Here is a 21292-nt window from a genome sequence, read left to right on the forward strand (position 1 = left end):
GCATCGCACGTAAGTGCGCCGCTGATCAGCAACTCCTCCTTTTTGGCGTAGGGTGTTTTTTATTTCTATATCCTACAGCCACGTTTTGCTGATAAGTACCACACATAAGTGTGGCATTTATCAGCAACTCCTTTCTTGGCGTAGGTTTTTTTTTTATACTTAATGTTAAAAAGGCACGTAAAAAAACACTATTACACTACACGAAATAAAGTTTTACACTACACCACTACAGATAAAGATGGCCCCCAGGGTGTTTTCGGCGTCAGAGGCATACGTTAGTATTGCCTCCGACACCAAAACAGCCAGTGAGGATGAATGGGGGGATCCTTCTTTCCTTCATTCACCCTCATCGTCCTCATCATCCAGTGACATATCTGGGGGTAGCGTAGCGTAGGCTGCCCCCCAGACACGTCTTTTCCGCCAGTACCGTCCCAATAAGAGATCACAGTATGGCGTGAAATTCTACAAACTCTGTGAGAGTACCTCAGGGTACATTTACAGATTTAGGGTAGGTGCACACTGCGAAATGGCGAAGGATAACCCTTTGTGCATTCCGCAGCTGGCACCTGCCGGCGGACTGATGCAGGCGCTCGTCTCCGCCCGTGTCATAGACTCCATTCTATGCACGGGCACATTCCGTCGTCCGTCTAAAGAATGAACACATTCATTCTTTGGAAAGAGGGCGGAATCCGCCCATGCATAGTATGGAGTGTGACACGAGCGGAGACGCGCGCCCGCATCAAAAGGGTTATCCTTCGCCATTCCGCAGTGTGCACGTACCCTTAGAGTGTATGAAGGAAGGGACACCCGAATCCAGCCCCCAGATGCCCCCCCCCATCCTCGCAGTTAGTGGGAAGATCGTTCGGGAACTGATCTTCCCACTGCTGGATAAAGGTTACCACCTGTACGGGGATAACTTTTATACCAGCACCCCCTCTTCCGGTCCCTCGCTGCCCGAGCTACTGTAGCTTGCGGCACAATCCGAAAATATCACAAGCAGTAATAGAGCCCTAATATTTAGCAGCCATGGAGCGGACCCAGCGCTTCTGAATATGAAGGACCCCGTATCGCACCAGGGCAACATTTTCCAGGTGACGTCCCCCATACTGGAAAACAGGAGACCCCAGAAGAAGTGCAGAGTGTGGCGTAACAGGGGGATCAGGAAGGACACCATTTTCCAGTGTGACACCTGCCCTAATCCCCCCAGCCTCTGCATACAGGAACGCTTCAAGGCGTACCACACGTCATTGGGGTTCTACATTTTCTAAATTTTGTCCCATATTCCTATTTCAGGGGTCACGTTGATCCAGGGATTATTCTAATTGCCATTATGGAGTCGGGAAGGATTTTTTCCCCTGTGATGAGGCTACTTTCGTCTGCCTTACGAGGTTTTTTTTTGCCTTTCTCCGGATCAACACAGGTTGAATTTGATGAACACCTGTCATTTTCAACCTTATTAACTAATTATTGGCCTAATACCCCCCAAATAAATTAGAATTGTCCCTTTTCCCCAGCTAAATAGGTATGGCCGCCATTTCCCACAAGTGACCCCATGCTGGAAACTACACCCCATAAGGAATATAACAAGAGGGGCAGCGGGGATATGGCCCCCTGGTGATGGCCACATTTGTGCCGTGAAAATGAAAAAAATGGTATTTTAAATTTTTACGGCACATGTTCTACATAAGTGCCTGTCGCCAGTGGGGTCAATATGCTCACTGCACCCCTTGTTAGATTCCTTATGGGGTGTAATTTCCAGAATGGGGTCACTTGTGGGGGGTCTTGTCTTGGCAGCACAGGGGCTGTGTAATTGCGACATGGCCTCCATCCTCCATTCCAGCCTCTAAATGGCGCTCTGTCCCTTTGGTGGCTTGTCCTGTGCCTATATGGCACATTATGTCCACATGTGGGGTATTTTCCTACTCAGTTGAAATTACCCAACACGATTTGCATTCATTTTTTTTTAACCCCTTGTGGAAATGGAAAAAATCAAGGCTAGACCAACATTTAATGTAAATTTCTTTTTAATTTTTACAATAAATGATTGATCTTGTCTTGATTTTTTCATTTTCACAAGGGGTTAAAAGATAAAAAAAAACACAAAATGTGTAGAGCAATTTCCCCTGAGTTCAGAAATACCCCACATGTGTACATAAAGCGCCATGCGGGTGCAGGGTAAGCCTCCAAAGGGAAGGAGTGCCATTTGGCTTTTGGAGGCTGGAATGGATTTCGATGGCCTTGTTGCATGTAAAAGGCCCCTGTGTTGCCAAGACAGTTGAAACCTTCCACAAGTGACCCCATTATGGAAACTACACCCCTCAGGGAATGTAACAAGAGGTGTAGTGAGTATATGGACCCCACTGGTGGCGGGCACAAAAGGGGAACAATGTGGCGTGAAAATGAAATATTTAATTTTTTTTACACTATAATGTTGGTTTAGCCTTAAATTTTTCATTTTCACAAGGGGTTAAAAGAGAAAAAAAAACACAAAATGTGTAGAGCAATTTCCCCCGAGTCCGTAAATACCCCACATGTGGACATAAAGCACCATGTGGGCGCAGGGCAAGCCTCCGAACGGAAGGAGCGCCATTTGGATTTTAAAGGCTGGATTTGGCCAGAATGGATGATGAATGTCATGTCGCATTTACAGAGCCCTCGTGCTGCAAAAACACTGGAAACCCCCCACAATTGACCCCATTCTGGAAACTACACCCCTCATGAAATCTAACAAGGGGTGCAATGAGGATATTGACTCCTTGATGATGGGCACATTTGTGACGTGAAAGTGAAAAAATTAAAATTTTCACTTTCACGTCACATTGTTCCACATTTGTGCTCGTCACCAGTGGGGTCCATATGCTAACTGCACCCCTTATTAGATTCCTTGAGGGGTGTAGTTTCCAGAATCTGGTCACTTGTGGGGGGTTTCCAGTGCTTTGGCAGCACTAGGGCTCTGTAAATGCGACATGGCCCTTGAAATCCATTCCAGTGAAATCCAGCTTCCAAAAGCCAATTGGCGCTCCTTCCCTTTGGAGGCTCATGCTACGCCCGCTTGGCACTTTATGTCCACATGTGGGGTATTTCTGTACTCGGGAGAAACTGCGCTATATGTTTTTTGGGTTGTTATTCATTTTATCCCTTTGTGAAAATGAAAAATTGAAGGCTAGAACAATAAATAAATTTTTCTTTTTTCACGCCACATTGTTCTGAAAATCTGTGAAGCACCTGTGGGGTCCAGATGCTCACTGCACCCCTTGTTACATTCCTTGAGGGGTGTAGTTTTCTAAATAGTGTTCCTTTAGGGGTGTTTTTTACGTTTTGGCACCCCAGAGCCTCTGCCAACCAGAAGTGGTAGTCAGAAATGACCAAATATAACGGAGCCATTGAAATTCACTAGGCGCTCCTTTATATCTGAGGCTTGTGGTTGTGTCAAATAGTGCAATAGGGCCACATATGGGGTATTTCTATAATTGCAGAAACAGGGCAATCAATATTCGGGTGCATTTTTCTGGTAATAGGTTTATAATTATGAAAGATATTGGATTACAATAAAATCTCTGCACAGAAAATTAAAATTTTCAAATTTCTTACATACTTAGCTTTTATTTCTGTGACTCCACTAAAGGGTTAAAAAACTTTCTGGATGTGATTTTGCAGAGTTTGTGGGGTGCAGTTTCTGAAATGGGGTGATTTGTGGGGCTTTCTAACATACAGTCCCCTCAAATACACTTTGAGGCCAGGTTCAGACTATGTAACTGTGCGGATGTATTTGCGGCTGTAATTGTGCGGCGGTATTTTTGGTGGTTCATGCGTACGCTGGAAAGTATAGGATATACGGCTGCACAGTGCACACTATGTATGAATCTACGGCCCGATCGTAAACGGACCCGTAAAAAATGAACAAGACCATTGTTTGCGGCTGGACATGCGGCCGAGGATTGACAGGCGGTCCGTAAGGAGTACTTCAAAAATGGCCGGCAATGATGCCGAATGCCAATGCCTCTAATAGTTAATATATTAAATTAATAAAACACATTCTCTTTGTAATAAAGTCCCTTTCGTTGGTCAATAATTTAATTCTAACGAATCCATCATTTTGCTATTAAATATACTGTTAAAATAAATAGATATATAAATAAATGTATATTTATATATATATTTATTTTTTGACAGTATATTTAATTGCACAATGATGGATTCGTTAGAATTAAGTTATTGACCAACGAAACTGAATTTATTTCAACTAAAATGTGTTTTATTAATTAAATATTAATTAGTACAGGAAGCTCCATAAGCCGTTAATTCATATGCCGGCAATAGAGCTTTCTGTACTAATCATCACTTTACTTTAATGAAAACATCAAATGTTTCTTCTAATTATGTTATCACAATAGCATTATTAGAGGAAACATTTAGAATTATATGTGCGCTCAGCTGATTGGCTGATCGGCTCAGCGCACATATAATTAGCAGGTCCGCAGCACAGTGACTTCATTGTGCTGCGGACCAGCAAAGAGGACACATCGGGGTGAGTATAGAGCTCTCCCACCCCCTCCCCAGCACTGCACCCCTCCCAGCAAGGAAGGGGGGGTCAGTTAACCCCTTCCTTGCTGGGATGGGTGCAGTCTGACATCAGTCTGGCCCCCAAGGGGTTAAGGGGGATGCAATACATCCTCCCTTAACCCCTTGGGGGCCAGACTGTAAGCAGCGATCTGTAAAGATGCTGCATACTGTAAGGAGCACAACACCGCTCACAATGATGGGTGTTGTGCTCCTGTTTGTGTGTTTTTTGTGTGTTTCTCCCTTTTTGTTTTTCAGATATCGGTATCCTGTGGATTACGTCGGATTCCGTGGACTACGTCGATGACCAGCGTTTTTTTAATGTTTTTTTTTTATAAAATGGTCAATGAGGGGTGTGGGGGTGTTTTTATTTGAATAATTTTTTTTTTTTAACTTGTGTCTTGTCTTTATTTCTTTACTTTATAGACTTAGTAGTGGAAGCCGTCTAATAGACGGAATCCATTACTAAGTTGGGGCCTAGTGTTAGCCGGTATAAAATGGCTAACACTAACCCTCTATTATTACCCCAGTACCCAATGCCACCAGGGGTACTGGGAAGAGGCAGCATTTTAAAAAAAAATGCATAGGGTCCCCCCTATTTTTATAACCAGCCGGGTTAAAAACCAAGCGACAGCAGCCTGGTAACACCAGGGTGGGAAGAGCCATTGTTTTAGGCCCTCCCCAGCCTAAATCTTACCAGCCTGCTGCCGCCCGGTCCAGGAGCGCCAATTTTGACGCTCCGGGACCTTTGGCACCCGGCTCTTCCCAGTACCCCTGGTGGCATTGGGTACTGGGGTAATAATAGGGGGTTAGTGTTAGCCATTTTATACCGGCTAACACTAGGCCCCAACTTAGTAATGGATTCCGTCTATTAGACGGCTTCCACTACTAAGTCTATAAAGTAAAGAAATAAAGACAAGACACAAGTTAAAAAGTTTTTTTTATTCAAATAAAAACACCCCCACACCCCTCATTGACCATTTTATAAAAAAAAAACATTAAAAAAACGCTGGTCATCGACGTAGTCCACGGAATCCGACGTAATCCACAGGATACCGATATCTGAAAAACAAAAAGGGAGAAACACACAAAAAACACACAAACAGGAGCACAACACCCATCATTGTGAGCGGTGTTGTGCTCCTTACAGTATGCAGCATCTTTACAGATCGCTGCTTACAGTCTGGCCCCCAAGGGGTTAAGGGAGGATGTATTGCATCCCCCTTAACCCCTTGGGGGCCAGACTGATGTCAGACTGCACCCATCCCAGCAAGGAAGGGGTTAACTGACCCCCCCTTCCTTGCTGGGAGGGGTGCAGTGCTGCGGAGGGGGTGGGGAGAGCTCTATACTCACCCCGATGTGTCCTCTTCGCTGGTCCGCAGCACAATGAAGTCACTGTGCTGCGGACCTGCTAATTATATGTGCGCTGAGCCGATCAGCCAATCAGCTGAGCGCACATATAATTCTAAATGTTTCTTCTAATAATGCTATTGTGATAACATAAGAAGAAGAAACATTTGATGTTTTCATTAAAGTAAAGTGATGATTAGTACAGAAAGCTCTATTGCCGGCATATGAATTAACGCTTATGGAGCTTCCTGTACTAATTAATATTTAATTAATAAAACACAATTTCGTTGAAATAAATTCAGTTTCGTTGGTCAATAATTTAATTCTAACGAATCCATCATTGTGCAATTAAATATACTGTCAAAAAATAAATATATATATAAATATACATTTATTTATATATCTATTTATTTTAACAGTATATTTAATTGCAAAATGATGGATTAGTTTAAATTTAATTATTGAACAACGAAAGGCACTTTATTACAACGAAAATGTGTTTTATTATTTTAATAGATTAACCATGAGAGACATCGGCATTAGTGCAGAGGATCGCAAACCCCGGTAATAGCAATTCATGTAAACTGTGTTCCCTGCTTTCCTAGATGCATCCAGATGTGTTTGCATCACTTTCTTAAGATTTTATTTGTTATTTTTAGTTGAAACAGATTTCAAAGTAAATGACCGTATGTTTTGAGCCGCGTGTCTATTTTTTCCCACGGCCGGAGTTTCATCCGCACATTTACAGCCGCATAAAAAATACAGCCGCACAGTTACATAGTGTGAACCTAGCCTAAACCTGAACAGGTCCCTAATAATATCTGATTTAGAAATTTTACTGAAAATTTGGAAATTTGCTGCTAATGTTTTAAGCTTTCTATTGTCTAAAAAAAATGAAATATAGTTTAATAAATGCCGCTAACATAAAGTAGACATGTTGCTAATGCTATTTAATATATAATTTATGTGGCATAACCATTTTCTGTATAAGCAGAAAAGTTTCAAAGTTGGAAAAATGCAACTTTTCACGTTATTTTGGATTTTTTAATAAAGATTTGTTATAAGTATCGACTCCATTTTACCAGAAACGTGAAGTACAATATGTCACGAGAAAACAATCTCAGAATCAGCCAGATAGGTAAAAGCATCCCAAAGTTATTAATGAATAAAGTGACACAGGTCAAATTCATAAAATTTGCCTCGGTCCTTAAGGCCATTTTAGGCCCGGTCCTTAAGGGGTTAAAGCGGCCATTAAGCAATTACAGTACAGTGCAGTTACATCAACTGAGTACAGTGGCATCTTCTCTGATTGGTGTCAATCACTTTTGTTGTCTTCTCCATGGAAGCTAGACCTCCATGAAAAATTTTTTCATCCACACATGGTTAAAAAATGTTATCCCCCAGAGTAACACACTGAAAATGTTCCTGAAAAAAAACTGTCACACAATGTCCCCATAAACAGATATTTAGTTTACTATATTATATGGTCTCCCAGACAGTAATAGTGCACTACACAGTCAAAGTCCCACTTTCTGTACCCCATACACTAATAGTGGTCTATGTAGTTTCTACAAATTGTACCAGCAGTTCTTCTTTTAGTACCCTATACAGTAATAATACCTAACTACTCCTCGCACATTGATAAGGGTATAAACCCACGCACCGTATATGCAACAGATACGCAGCAAATACGCAGCAAATACGCATCAGATTTGATGGTGCAGATTTGCTGTGTTCAGTTATTTAGATCTAATCTGCTGCGTATTTGCTGCGTATTTGCTGCGTATTTGCTGCGTATCGCAGCAGTAAATACGCTGCATATACGGTGTGTGGGTTTATACCCGAATAATACCTTTTTATGGTACCTGTTATGCTACAGAATTAAGAATGCCCCATCTCTCTACCACACTGTAGAATTTCCTAACTTTGTGCCCCCCAAAATAGTACCCTATTTCTATCCCAAATGAGCAATCATAACCCACTTTATGGCAATACATAGTAAAATTCCTAATCAGTGTTCTGCAGTCAAGCTGTAAGATATGACATACATAGCAGGGCATTGTATAAAGGGCTGAGCACTACAAACAAGTGTTGCATCAGGGTGGACCTTCCCAGTCAGGGGTGCACCAAACCGTTTTTTTCCCTGTGGCAAAAAATGAATTGGCAAGGATAACCTTCAACCACTACTTGTGCTGTACTGTTTTAGTGCAGCACACACAGTTCACGGGCGTAAAACACTGGCTGTTCTGTGACCTGGCAGGGTCACAGAAAGGCTGATGTTTGTGAATACCATCCCGGCGGGTACTGCAGTACCAGGCGGATAATCTTCCTTTGTGCTGATGCGGGCACATCCCAATTCACCACAGCTGACAATGGAGCCGCACGCTCCATTGTGTGACTTGTCAGGCTTGTGCTGCCGCTATTCAGTGAATAGTGGCTGCACAAATCTGACATGCCAGTTTTTCATGCGGCCGCTAGGGATCCCGGCAGCAGTGTATGCTATGTTTTTACACTCCGGTCGGGATTGCCTCAGTCTGCAGTGCACCTAAGTTTTGAATTAATCATGGCTATTGCTGCGAGTAGAGATGAGTGAGTAGTACTCGATCGAGTAGCTCTTTGAGCTATTTGAATATTACTCTATTCAATGTACTTTTTTTAAGCCAATAAGTATGCAGGGGGGTGTAACAGGCTCTAGGAGTGCACTGGCATCGCGGGAACAGCGTCTACACACATTGGCTGGCTTACCCATGTGACCCCAAACTGTAAGAACTTGGCATCTGATGATGAGGAGTAGAAGCTATCTTGAACCTGGAGAGATCCTGGACTAAGGACAGTGAAGATTTTAGCTTATTATAGGCAGGCAAGGCCCCAAAAGCCCTTCTTAGGGCTACTGCAATAAACAGCACAGCATATAGCTCTTAAAGGAGAAGTCAGGCGAAGATTTTTATTAAAGTATTATATTGCCCCCCAAAAGTTATACAAATCACCAATATACACTTATTATGGGAAATGCTTAGAAAGTGCTTTTTTTCCCCCTGTTCTTACTACTGCATCAAGGCTTCACTTCCTGGATAAAATGGTGATGTCACGACCCGACTCCCAGAGCTGTGCGGACTGTGGCTGCTGGAGAGGATGATGGCAGAGGGATGCTCAAAGTCTCTCTAGTGCCCTGTGTTCCTCAGAGTCCCCCTGCCATCATCCTCTCCAGCAGCCACAGCCCGCACAGCTGTGGCAGTCGTGACTAGAGATGAGGGAACCTGCCGAGGTTCGGGTTTGTATGAACCTGAACTCTCGGTGCCTGATTCCCGCTGTCTGCAGCCTCCGTGAAGAGGGTGGATAGAGCCGGAGGACTGCCTGGAAAACTGGGATACAGCCTATCCAGGAAGTAAAGCCTTGATGCAGTGGTAAGTGTAGGGAAAAAGCACTTCATAAATATTTCCCATAATAAGTGCACAATAATGATTTGTATAAATTTTGGTGGCAAATAAAATACTTTAATAAAAATCTTCGCCAGACTTCTCCTTTAATAGACAGTGAATAGATTGGATACCAGCACATCAGTTGCTTATTCTCACAGAGAGGCATCTGCTGTTTGTTGTGAAGAATAATTTTCAGTTGATCTATTTGCTCCTACAAAATTGTTGCAACACAAGTTAAGGGATAGATCAAGACCTCAAGCAAGAGCTCAATAGCCCTTCTTGGGGCTAAAACACAGCACAGCATATAGCTCCGTCCATACAGTGAATAGGCTGCCTACCAGCACATTATCTACTTAGGCAGGCAGTTTATAATTCTCCTGTATACACCTGTGTTTGCCTATTTCCTGTTACATCAAAATTGTCGCAGGACACCTTATTGCACTCTGCACTACGTTAAAAAAAAAAAAAAGACACTGTTACGTACAAGCTGCCGGCATACGTAAAAATTTATAAACATACTGTATATGCAAGTGTTGGCCTAGCTGAGTTCCTGTTAGATAAAAGCTGTCGAAGGAGAGTTTATTGCGCTCTTTGCAAGGTTAAAAAAAAAAAAAAAAAAAAACTTAAAGAGGTGCAGGGAAATTTTTCTTTTGCTTACAATTTGGCTTTTGTCATGGCCGCGGCGGCGTCCCGTGCTCCGGGACGCCGCCGCAACCGCCATCTAGCTCAGGCAGCTGCCGGGGTCCTGGTGCAGGGACCCGGCGCTGCGGTCTGTTCGGCCCCGGGGGGCGCCTCACCTCGTCCCGCTCCACCTTCCGTCTGTGCCAGCCGGCGCGCGCGTCCCCGCCTTCTAGGGCGCGCGCGCCGGCTGTCTCAGATTTAAAGGGCCAGTCCGCCCCTAATTGGTAGTTGCACCCAATCACTCCTTATAAATCCCAGCATGCCCTGTCCCCTGTGTTGGAGCCTCTACATGCTTCCCATAGCGTTTGGCCCAGCTCCCTGTTGTTCCTGATACCTGTCCGCTACCTGGTCCCTAGTCCTTGTTCCTGATTCCTGTCCGCTACCCAGTCCCTACTCCTAGTCCCTGGTTCCTGCTTCCCGTCTCTCTGCTGTTCCTGTGTTCAGCCTGTCACCTGCGGTACGCTTACACGCCACTGTCAGTACCTGCTCCTGTCACGCCTCGCCTGCCGTCACCAGCAACCAAGCCAGGGGTAGCGACCTGGGGGTCGTCTGCCGCAGCAAGTCCATCCCGCTTTGCGGCGGGCTCTGGTGAAAACCAGCGGCCCCTTAGACTCCGCTCCCTGGTGAGGTTTGTGCCATCGCTGGTGCCGGTCCAGTGGATCCACTACTCCCGGCGTTACAGTAGGCTCCAACCATGGATCCCGGCGAGGTGCCTGATCTCCGTGACGTCACCAGAGTGGTCGCTCAACAGGCTCAACAGATCCAGCAGCAGTCGCAGCAAATCCAGCAATTGACTGCCGCCCTACAGCAGCATACTACAGGCCAGCGCCCACCACCACCTGCAACCACCTCGAGACTTCGATTGGCCCTCCCGAATAAATATGGAGGTGATCCCAAGTTGTGCAGGGGATTCCTGACTCAATGCACAATGCATATTGAACTGTTAAGTAGTCAGTTTCCCACTTTGCGCTCTAAAGTGGCCTTTATCATCAGCCTATTGGAGGGTAGAGCTCTGGCCTGGGCCATGCCACTGTGGGACCGTGATGATCCTGTTGCTGCCAATCTCCGGGCCTTCCTGGCCGAGTTTCGCTCCGTCTTTGAGGAACCTGCCCGTGCCACCTCAGCCGAGACTGCTCTTTTCAACCTCTCTCAAGGGAGCTCCTCTGTCGGTGACTACGCAATCCAGTTCCGCACCCTGGCAGCTGAATTGGACTGGAACGAGGCCGCCCTAGTAGCCACCTTCAAGAAGGGTCTATCCAGCCGAGTGAAAGACGTACTCTCCGCCCGCGATCTTCCTCCTTCTCTAAACGATCTTATCTTACTGGCTACCAGATTCGACAACCGGTTTTCCGAGAGAGAGGAGGAGGTCCGGCAGGAACGACGACTGAGCCTGCCCCGTCGCCATCCTCGGCTGGCACCGGTGTTCCAGAGTCCCGTTGCTCCTATACTCCAGTCGCCTCCAGAAGTCCCTATGCAGGTGGAACGAGCTCGCCTGACGACTGATGAGAGAGCCCGTCGCATGGAGCTGAATCTCTGTCTCTATTGCGGTGGTGCAGATCACTACCGGCAGAGATGTCCCCAACGTCCTCAGCGTCCGGGAAACGCTCGCACCTAGGTCCGGTGGGAGAGGCCTCCCTTGGTGTGAATGCCACCTCTCCAAGGTTGATTATACCCGTCTCCATCCAGACACCTTCAGGGCAAGTTTTCCAGACTACTGCCCTCATCGACTCTGGCTCTGCTGGCAGTTTCATCTCTGCTTCTTTGGTCCAAAGATGGCGGCTACCCGTGATCCAGCTAGCCCAACCCCGGTCTATCACTTCGGTTACGGGGGAGATTCTTACCGAAACTGTGCACTGCCAGACGGCACCCCTAGCCCTCCAGGTGGGCGCCTTACATCAAGAGAGGATCTCCTTCTATGTCTTGAGCCATTCCTCTTCTAACATCCTGCTGGGCCTTCCTTGGCTGCAATTTCATACCCCTAAGCTGGACTGGAGAACTGGGGAGGTTCTCAGCTGGAGCCAGGACTGTCATAACCGGTGTCTGAGATCTCCTCAACCCAAGTGCTCTACGAGGTCTCCTGCTTATGTCAAGCCTCTAGCCGGTCTACCGGAGGACTACCAAGATTTCGGTGATGTTTTCTCGGCCAAGGAGGCGGACTCTCTACCACCTCATCGGGACTATGATTGCCCTATAGACCTTCTTCCCGGGGCATCTCCTCCACGTGGTCGGGTATACCCTCTCTCTGTGCCCGAGACTGAAGCCATGTCCTCCTACATCCGGGAGAACTTACAAAAGGGCTTCATTCGTAAATCCACGTCTCCCGCTGGCGCAGGATTCTTCTTTGTCCAGAAGAAGGACGGTTCCCTTCGCCCATGCATAGACTACCGGGGCTTGAATAAGGTGACTGTTAAGAACCGCTATCCTCTTCCACTTATTCCTGAACTATTCGACCGTCTTCGTGGAGCTAGGATCTTCTCCAAGCTGGATCTCAGGGGAGCGTATAACTTGATCCGTATTCGAAAAGGAGACGAATGGAAGACCGCTTTCAACACCAGAGATGGGCACTACGAATACCTGGTCATGCCATTCGGCCTATGCAATGCCCCAGCGGTCTTCCAGGAATTCGTGAACGACATCTTCCGAGACCTCCTCTATGTCTGCGTCATTGTCTATTTGGACGACATTTTGGTCTTCTCCCCGGATCAGCAGGCTCATGTGGCACAAGTGCGTCAGGTCCTCCGAAGACTACGGGCCAACCATTTATACGCCAAGCTTGAGAAGTGTGTTTTCCATCAGCGCAGTCTTCCATTTCTTGGCTATATCGTCTCCGACCAGGGTCTACAAATGGATCCGGCCAAGCTCTCAGCTGTCCTCCAATGGCCACGCCCTGTGGGACTTAGAGCTATCCAGCGTTTCCTTGGATTCGCCAACTATTATCGGCAATTCATCCCTCACTTCTCTACCCTGGTCGCACCCATCGTGGCTCTCACTAAAAAGAAGGCGGACCCCAGACGTTGGCCTCCAGAGGCCGAACAAGCCTTCAATAGCCTCAAGTCTGCCTTTGTCTCTGCTCCTGCCCTAGTCCGCCCGGATGTCTCCAGGCCGTTTTCTCTCGAGGTCGATGCTTCTTCTGTGGGCGCAGGAGCCGTTCTCTCGCAAAGGGACACATCAGGCAAGACCAGAACCTGCGGCTTCTTTTCTAGGACTTTCTCCCCTGCCGAGAGGAACTATACTATTGGGGACTGTGAACTCCTGGCCATTAAGTTGGCACTGGAGGAGTGGCGTCATCTACTAGAGGGGGCTAAACACCCCGTTAACATCTACACGGACCACAAGAACCTCCTCTACCTCCAGTCGGCTCAACGCCTCAATCCCCGGCAGGCCAGGTGGTCTCTCTTCTTCTCTCGGTTCAACTTTACCATCCATTTCCGTCCAGCCGAGAGGAACCTAAAGGCCGATGCATTATCCCGAGCATCCGATGTCGTGGGGCAAGAGGAATCTCCTCGTCACATAATACCTCCCGACCGCCTAGTACCAGTTGCTACTTCTGCTCTGCAGAGACTGCCCCCCAGGAAGACTTATGTGCGCCACGCGCTCCGTAAACGCATCTTGAAGTGGGGGCATTCCTCTTTGGTGGCCGGGCATCCAGAAACTCAAAAGACTGGGCAATTGATCTCCCGTCACTACTGGTGACCCAATCTCCTCCAGGATGTGAAGGATTTTGTGGCTTCCTGTGCAGTCTGTGCCAGGAATAAGTCTCCCCGTCAAAGACCTGCCGGCCTACTTTTGCCCTTGCCAGTTCCGGACCATCCCTGGCACCACATTGGGATGGATTTCATCACAGACCTACCTCCATCTGCGGGCAATACAGTTATTTGGGTGGTGACGGACCGCTTCTCTAAAATGGCTCACTTCGTGGCTCTTCCTGGCCTACCCTCTGCTCCTCGTCTGGCTCAGTTGTTCTTCTGACACATCTTCCGCCTGCATGGACTTCCTCTTCACATTGTTTCCGACCGAGGTTCTCAATTTGTCTCTAAGTTTTGGCGTGCCCTCTGCTCGCAGCTCCAAGTAAAGCTGGACTTCTCATCAGCCTACCATCCCCAGTCTAACGGGCAAGTGGAGAGAGTCAATCAGATCCTGGGTAACTACCTACGACATTTTGTGTCCAGCCGCCAAGACAACTGGTCCGACTGGACTCGAGTTCCACAGGCAAGTCTCCTTTCTATGTGGTCTACGGGCATCATCCTCGTCCTCCTCTGCCGCTCTCTCCATCCTCTGGGGTCCCAGCCGTGGAGGAGCTGTTATCTGACCTGCAGTCGATCTGGGAACAAACTCGACAGTCCTTACTCAAAGCCTCTGAACGCATGAAGGACCAGGCTGATAAGAAGAGGAGACCTGCCACGAATTTTCGTCCAGGTGACAAAGTCTGGCTCTCGGCCAAATATGTTCGACTCAAGATTCCCAGCTACAAGTTGGGTCCTCGATTCCTTGGTCCTTTTTCGGTGCTGAAACGCATCAACCCTGTCACCTACAAACTCCGCCTGCCCCCTACTATGCGGATTCCGAACACCTTCCATGTCTCCCTCTTGAAGCCTGTGGTCCTCAACCGGTTCTCCGATCAGTCTCCGTTCTCTGTTCCACAAGCCGTCTCAGACGACGTCTACGTTGTTAAAGATATTCTGGCCATGAAAACTGTCAGAGGGAGACGTTTCTTCCTGGTGGACTGGAGAGGATTTGGTCCTGAGGAGAGGTCCTGGGAACCCGAGGCTAACATCCTGGATAAAGATCTCATCAAGGGGTTCCTGCAGGCAAGAAAGAGGGGGAGGCCAAAGGGGGGGGGGGTACTGTCATGGCCGCGGCGGCGTCCCGGAGCACGGTTAAAAAAAAGGTTAAAAAAAAAAAAAAAAAAAACTTAAAGAGGTGCAGCGAAATTTTTCTTTTGCTAACAATTTGGCTTTTGTCATGGCCGCGGCGGCGTCCCGTGCTCCGGGACGCCGCCGCAACCGCCATCTAGCTCAGGCAGCTGCCGGGGTCCTGGTGCAGGGACCCGGCGCTGCGGTCTGTTCGGCCCCGGGGGGCGCCTCACCTCATCCCGCTCCACCTTCCGTCTGTGCCGGCCGGCGCGCGCGTCCCCGCCTCCTAGGGCGCGCGCGCGCCGGCTGTCTCAGCTTTAAAGGGCCAGTCCGCCCCTAATTGGTAGTTGCACCCAATCACTCCCTATAAATCCCAGCATGCCCTGTCCCCTGTGTTGGAGCCTCTACATGCTTCCCATAGCGTTTGGCCCAGCTCCCTGTTGTTCCTGATACCTGTCCGCTACCTGGTCCCTAGTCCTTGTTCCTGATTCCTGTCCGCTACCCAGTCCCTACTCCTAGTCCCTGGTTCCTGCTTCCCGTCTCTCTGCTGTTCCTGTGTTCAGCCTGTCACCTGCGGTACGCTTACACGCCACTGTCAGTACCTGCTCCTGTCACGCCTCGCCTGCCGTCACCAGCAACCAAGCCAGGGGTAGCGACCTGGGGGTCGTCTGCCGCAGCAAGTCCATCCCGCTTTGCGGCGGGCTCTGGTGAAAACCAGCGGCCCCTTAGACTCCGCTCCCTGGTGAGGTTTGTGCCATCGCTGGTGCCGGTCCAGTGGATCCACTACTCCCGGCGTTACAGCTTTCTGTCCATGCTAAGGCTGTATTCCCATGGACGTGGATAGCCTGTAACAAACTTCTACCCCCACCCTGGCAGCATCTATGATAAGATGCTGGGAGCGGGGGACTGTACAGATATGCGCTGCGCTGTAATGAATCAGCCGTGCGGCTCCTTCATTGCAGAGCGGCGCATATCTGTACAGTTCCCCCGCTCCCAGCATCTAATTACAGATGCTGCCCGGGCGGGGCAAAGTCCTTTACAGGCATTCCAAGTCCGAGAGGAACACGGAATGTGGGAATGCAGCCTAAGGTAGAGGAAAGAAGGTTTCCTTGTATTTTTCTCACTTTTAATAGAGGTTATGTTTTATTTGAAGTGTATTGTTGACAGCTGTGGTATAATACTGCGACTTGGGCATGTTAGATGCACCCATGCATGCTTCCCTTGCTTTCCCAGTTGCATTCCAGAGGTGTTTGCATCAATGTCTGAGGTCTCATTGGTGACCTCCAAGTGGTCAAATTTAGGTTTCCAAGAAGCAAGCATTCATCTTCCACTGACTTCAATAAATTTTTATAGAATTTTCGAGCATCATGGTCTAATCAAATAAAATTTTGAACTTTCCAATATTTTACTACTCACTCATCTATAATGAGTTGCTCCTTTGAATTAATATTCTAACAGTGCAGTTAAGGTGTAGGAAAAGGAACTGTGCCCATGCAATCATTTGCAGGTGCCAGCAGTTGTTCTAAAGTCCCCACAGGGAGTGCACCTGTGCTGTCAACGTACACTGAGTGGTAACACTGCTTCCAAACGCTGGTTTCAACGGTCATATACAAGTACATGTGACTACTAAAGCCAGTGATTGGCCCCTTGCACAGTATATTGTGACATCACTGGGGTAGTTTCACAAGGGAATTTGAAACAGCAGCGGCACTGAACAGGGGTGACCAGAGGGAAAGTAAAAGTTTTTTCAGCTTAAAATATTACCTGGGAAATAACCCTGTGCTGTCTACTAACGTACACATTTGAGGACTCCTTTTGCGCTTTTTCTTGATGTTCACATCTTGGGGCTGTAAATAGGGAAAAAATAAAAAGAGTAACTGCCCACCAGACTGGACAGTGTCAATGTCTATGGTAGTCATTGACATTGTCCTATTCTGGGAAGAAAGCAAGTAATAAAAGCAACAAGGAAGCAAATACTAAATTTCAGAAGCTTGCCAGTGACCTCAGAACTAGTAATACACATCAGAGAAAAAGTGTCTGAACTCCTCAATTTCAGACAACTACCTTAAAAGGGTTATCCAGCATTAGAAAACTGTGGTCACTTTCTTCCAGAGACAACACAGCTCTAGTCTCTAGTTTAGCTGTGGTTTGCAATAAGACTATTAACTGAGTTGCAGAACCCACCCAAACTGGACACAAGAGCGGTGCTGTCTCTGGAAGAAAGTGGCCACTGGATGACCCCTCTAAGGGCCCTATTCCATGGGACAATTATGGTTCGCATAATCGTTAACGATAAACGATCCAAACGACCGCTATTGCGAAAGACCTGAAATTGTTCACCCATTTACATGGAACGATAATCGTTACTTAAGATCGTTCTTGCGGTCGTCTTGTTGTCGCTATTGTATTCGTCACTACTGCGAACCACCAAACAATGTCTTATTCAATGCGAACGATTTGCGAACGAGCAACAATAAAAATAGGTCTTAATAAATGGTCAATGATTTCTCGTTCGGTCGTTAATCGTTAACTGCTATTCAACAGAACGATTATCGCTTAGATTCGAGCGACTTAACGATAATCTGAACGATAATCGTCCCGTGGAGTAGGGCCCTAAGTGTATAGGGGATTTACTTGGTTCCCCTGAAAGTGGATGGTGGAGAAAAAGGGACAGAATGTGTTAAATTTTATTTTCTGCTTTACAACTAGAAATGTCTCAGAGTGCCTCGCTATAAGGGGGGCTCTCCAAAAACTGTTGGCTAAATGTTTATTTCATTAATCCTCCCCCTATTTGCTTGAATGCTTAGCTTGGGGAGTGGAAAGCGAGGCACTCTAAGCATTCAAGCAAATGGGGGGGGGGGATTATTCAAATAAACATGTAGCCAACAGTTATTGGAGAGCCCCCCTTACCTTTGCAGCTGAGAAAAAAAAGAAAAGAAAAAAGATAAAGAGCTATACAATTAAAAGAGAAACATCTGAAATCTGAGATTTTACTAATGATAAAATACATTTAGTTAAACTAAGGTGCATGGTATTAAAACAAGGTACATGTGGTTCCTAATGTTAGGTAGATTTGTTTACTAAGTATGCCAAGCTCAGTGGTGGCGCTAAGATATGTCCAGGGGTTGTGATTATGTACCTCCTGATCACACCCCCATAGTCTAGCTTTCTTACTCTATTTTGAAGTACAGTTCATGCTCATCTGACAGTTCAGAAAAAGTACTAATGGTCAGTCAAATAGTAAAATCTCTTTATAAGACTCTACAGTTGCAGACATCTTTCAAACACAATGGGGGAGCTTTAGCAAAGGATGAAAAATACACATTGGTGTAAACTGCCTATAGCATCCAATCACAGCTCAGCTTTCAGTTCTGGTAGAATAAAAGAGGACCTGTGATTGGTTGCTGTGGAAAGTTTACCCAAGTATTTTTACCCAAGTACCCAAGTATTTTACAGTCTTTGATAAATCTCGCGCAATTACAGTAAGCTGCTGCCCATTTAATTCCTCGGCTAGTCCATCATTTTCTAACCACTATTAATTGGTTAGGCCAATGCACTTTAAAGGGGAACTTCAGGTAGCGGTTTAAAAAAAAAATGAAACTTTTGCAAAAGCATAACGCATTACTAACCTATCTATCCCAGTTTTGAAACTATTTTGTGGCTGTACTTCCTGGTTGAGCAATTCCCAGTATGTAGTACTGGTTCCAGAATGCAAAACTTTCCCTCGGCTGTTCATCACCAGGCTTCTGGCTGGTGAGAGATGGTGAATCACTCAATGGATTGGGGGATCACGCCCTGCCCCGTCTGCATCATCAGCCTGTGCCAAGCAAACACACACAATGTGAGACAGAAGCATGGAATATTTGTCTCCTAAGGTGGGAGAGCAGTGGGAATAGGGGACAATGTGGATGGGCACAGAGGCCAGTTTTCTTCACTTCCTGGATTTCTATCAGCTACCAGTGTGGCAGAACCGTACAGATATGGTAATCCATTATATAGACACATTTATATAACTTTTAAAGTACTTTTAATAGAAAACATTTTTTTCTCATGTGGAGTTCCCCTTTAACTCACAGTGTCATGCCTTCAGCAGTCTTTATATCCATTCTGTAATGTCCCTGTATTCAAGTCTCAAAGGCTCCATCTAGTGGCTATTCACTTACACTGTAGTCGATATAAAACCCTGTCTGGCCCATCTCAGCCAGCTTATCTGTATCCTATGACCCTGATGACATCATCATCTTCAGCCATTATTCTGAGGCTACTTTCAAACCTCTTTTGTTCTGTCTACATTTGGAGGCACAACAATGTAATTCAATGGCCTCATTCACACATCGGTACCTGTGTACAGGGCCACGATTTGTGCCATTAAAAATAGGGCCTGCTGTAATGCAGAGATCTCTATGATAAAGAAGGAAAAATGACAGGGTTTACACTAAGGACGTGTGAATGTAGCCTGAGGCTAAATAATAGAGGCAGCTGCATTGCTGGAACGTTCATACAACCGTCCAACACCGTATATTGCCATTTTTGTGTAATTTGATGTTTTTCAAGTTTCCTGTTGTTATTTTATAATCTTTAGTTATCAGCTCTGTGTATGTCACAGGGCTATTAAAACATATAATTTGAGTATATCCCTGTGTGTATTCTCAGGAATGCTCATCATCCATGAGACTACACACTCTTAACCTGAAGCAAATTTTTCCATAAGAAATTATTTAAATGCACAAAATTGGTTCCCCACCCCAAAAATAATATATATTTTTTATTCTGAATAACATGTAAAACAAATGAAAAAAATAGTACAGTACAGTATAGCAATCAGCATGTGTAGTATAATTTATAGAAAGTACATAAACCTGAAAAAACAGCTGCCGTTTGTAGATATAGGATGGAACTGCAGATGCCCATAATGCAGTAGCGTAGTACAACAAACTAGAACAGAGAATTAGGGCTGCTGTCAGAGGATTGTGTGGTCACATGACTGCAATGGGGAAGGGTGTGTCCAGCATGGACCAATCAAGAGGCGAGAATCACAGAGCTGTGCAGGAGGACAGTGACAGAAACTTTTCTATACAGCAGTGTGGACGGCTGAATGTAAATACAGGCACTAGAGATGAGCGAGTACTAAAATGCTCGGGTGCTTGATACTCAAGAAGAATATTCCCCGATCCTCGGGTGCTTGTTTTGAGTAACAAACCCCACTGGAGTCAATGGGAAACTTGAGCATTTTTGCAGGGGACCAAAGTTCTGCACAGGGAAGGTTTTATGAAAACCTGGAAACCTCCGAAAATGATGGAAAAAACACGTAAATGAACAGGAAACAGCAGGGGCAGTATGCATGGACCCCTCTGGGGCTGGCTTATCGCAACATTATGCCAAATTATGGCCTCCCGGCTCTCTCCCCCATAATCCTGTACCTCCTCCCTGGCTCCAACTTCTGTTCACTGTCAGGCCAGTAATCTTCTGAGTTGATTGATTTCTATCAGGGGTCAAAGTACAGCCTTGGACACACTGATGCGGTAGCTGTACTTTGCTGAGCCCTGTCTCTCGCACCACGTGCACAGGACACAACACAGTGAGGATAGGTATAGCTGAACTACAGATCCCAGACAGCCAAGAGAATGTCAGCAACAGGACAAATTGACTACTGACAGCAGATTTGGGGGTCGTTGTATAGAGTTTATGAGTAACTGGTGCTGGTTCTTTTTTTAAGGCACCTGTTGGACAGGGCACTACACAGTGAGGATAGGTATAGCTGAACTACATATTCCAGCCAGCCAAGGTAATGTCAGCAACAGGACAAATTGACTACTGACAGCTGCACTACAAGTCCAAGCCAGAAGCCAAGAGTACCAATATATATATATATATATACATTATATATATATATATATATATATATATATATATATATATATATATATAATGTATATGTGTGTGTTTTGAAAATGTTAAGCCGTTAGAAAGACTGTTGGGTTCTTTGTGTAGGATTCCTGCCTAACTGCACACTAATTTTCTGCCTTAAGGTGCTTTTACACGTAACGATTATCGTGCGAATTTGTGCGATAACAATCGAATTTGAACGATAATCGTACGTGTAAACGCAGCGAACGATCAAACGACAAACGAGAAATCGTTCATTTTGATCTTTCAACATGTTATCAAATCGTCGTTCGTCGTTCGCAAAAAATTCGCAGATCGTGTGAACAGTCGTTCGCCGATTTAACCAATGTGCGAGATAGGCTTAAGCGATCGCAAAACGATCGCAAAACGATTTTCCGTACGATATATATTGTAAATTTGTTACTCCAATTATCGTTTAGTGTAAACGCACCATAACACTCTCCCTGACAGACAGTAGGTCTCTCCCTATGCTCATCCAGCCTGTGTCTGAAGCGAGCATCGCGGGACCTGATCCTTATATGC

The sequence above is a fragment of the Dendropsophus ebraccatus genome, chromosome 8, assembly GCF_027789765.1.
Source record: "Dendropsophus ebraccatus isolate aDenEbr1 chromosome 8, aDenEbr1.pat, whole genome shotgun sequence".
Taxonomy (NCBI): Eukaryota; Metazoa; Chordata; class Amphibia; order Anura; family Hylidae; genus Dendropsophus; species Dendropsophus ebraccatus.